Source organism: Ricinus communis, chromosome 6 (assembly GCF_019578655.1).
Source record: "Ricinus communis isolate WT05 ecotype wild-type chromosome 6, ASM1957865v1, whole genome shotgun sequence".
Classification (NCBI taxonomy): Eukaryota; Viridiplantae; Streptophyta; class Magnoliopsida; order Malpighiales; family Euphorbiaceae; genus Ricinus; species Ricinus communis.
This window is the reverse complement of record NC_063261.1, coordinates 24,596,570-24,597,834: the sequence shown is the minus strand read 5'-3', so window position 1 is coordinate 24,597,834 and position 1,265 is coordinate 24,596,570.

Below are 1,265 nucleotides of genomic sequence, written 5' to 3'. Positions count from 1 at the left end.
TTAAATTTATAATATTAATTTATATAATAGCAAAAATTAATAAATAAATATTTTTAGAACATTTTTATATCATTATATTAATAAAATTTTAAAATATTAATATTAAAATATATAATTTTTACTATTATTTTAAAATTGTAAAAATAATTTATAAAATATTATAAATTATATGTATTTTATATTATTATTTATAATTTAAAATAATAACAATAACAGTAGAATTCGTGCTAAGAAGATTCGTGCACAGAGGACTAGTATATGTAAAAATTAAAATTTAAATGAAAATATTAGTCTAGTACAATATGCAACATTTTAGAATTCTATAATTATTATTAGAATAATAAATATAAAATTACTATTGACACGTGACAATAATTTTAGGAACGTGAGATCTCCTATTAACAATTCAATAACCTGAGTTGTTTTAACTTTAATTATCTTATTCCTAAAAAAAAAAAAAGGTTTTCTTTGGTAACCCCTCATTTAAGATCCTTTTTATTTATTTCTTTTCTAATTTTTAGTTTTTGCATCTCCTCAATGGGTATTTTTATAACCTTTTTTTTTATAAAGGATCATTTTTCTTTTTGTTAAAAAAAAATTATTGATACTTGAAAGCTTAATTACTTTTGGTGTAGCTTAATAAAACCATACAAGTAACTATAGTTTCTTGAATTTATTTGATACATAATAAGGATTTAATACGTACTATTAATTAGGGATGTACAAAATTTAACCAAACTAATGAACTAAGTCGGTCCAATATAATCCAAATCAAAAGCCATGATTTCTAATGTATTATGGATTGATTTTGGTATTTTAAATCAAACAAAACCAAAAAAATTTGATTTGGTTACGTTTAAGAATATATTATACCATAAAAACAAAACCGAACCAAATATTAAAAAATAAATGTTTTATTATTTATCATTACAAAGAAACGAATACTACCGTCTATGACATATTAATTTCGTTTTATATTTATATTTTTTTAGAGTTTTTAATTTATTATAATTTTTTTTTATAAATTAGATTTTTAATTTGATAAAATCTAAAATTATGTGTTATTCTATATGTAATTATAAATATTTTAACTTTTGTGAGATAGAAATTTATTTATATATTAAATTATTAAATAATACAAACCGACTAAACTGATTATCTAACTCAAAATTGAATAAATATAAATTGAACAAATTTTATAATTATTTAGTTTGAATATAGTTAAAATTATTTATAGACCGATCAAATTGACTGGTTAAAAATTT